The sequence below is a fragment of the Carlito syrichta genome, unplaced genomic scaffold (genome assembly GCF_000164805.1).
Source record: "Carlito syrichta isolate Samal-C Ts95f unplaced genomic scaffold, Tarsius_syrichta-2.0.1 Scaffold304639, whole genome shotgun sequence".
Classification (NCBI taxonomy): Eukaryota; Metazoa; Chordata; class Mammalia; order Primates; family Tarsiidae; genus Carlito; species Carlito syrichta.
In genome coordinates this window covers 18,453-18,942 of record NW_007248735.1, presented here as the reverse complement: position 1 = coordinate 18,942, position 490 = coordinate 18,453, and the positions used below count along the sequence as shown (strand labels likewise).

Here is a 490-nt window from a genome sequence, read left to right as displayed (position 1 = left end):
CCGGGAGCAGCCACTGCACTCCAGTCTGGGTGACAGAGTGAGACTCCAACTCGGGAAAAAAAAAAAAAAACTTAAAATAATTTATGGGCAAGGCACAATGGCTCACACCTGTAATGTCAACATTTCGGGAGGCTAAGATGGAGGATTGCTGAAGCCAGGAGTTGTAGACTGCAGTGAGCTATAATCACACCACTGCACTCCAGCCTGGGCAACAAAGTGAGACCCTGTCTCCAAAAAAAAAAGACAATTTTAGGATCCAGGCACAGTTGCTCATACTTGTAATCCCAGCAACTTGGGAGGCTAAGGTAAGAGGATCACTTGAAACCAAGCGTTTGAGACCAGCCTGAACAACACAGCAAGATCCTATATATTTTTTTTGAGTTGGAGTCTCACTCGGTTGCCCAGACTGGAGTACAATGGCCGCTCCCGGCCACCGTAGCCTCGACCTGCTGGGCTCCGGTGATCCTTCTGCCTCAGCCTTCCGAGTAGC

General features: G+C 49.2%; 1 protein-coding gene across 2 annotated transcripts in view; it reads left to right on the top strand.

Moving 5' to 3' along the window:
* Window positions 1-490, top strand: part of NUP210L (nucleoporin 210 like) — a 125,762-nt gene that overhangs the window by 111,461 nt on the left and 13,811 nt on the right. The gene's annotated exons all lie outside the window — the stretch shown is intronic.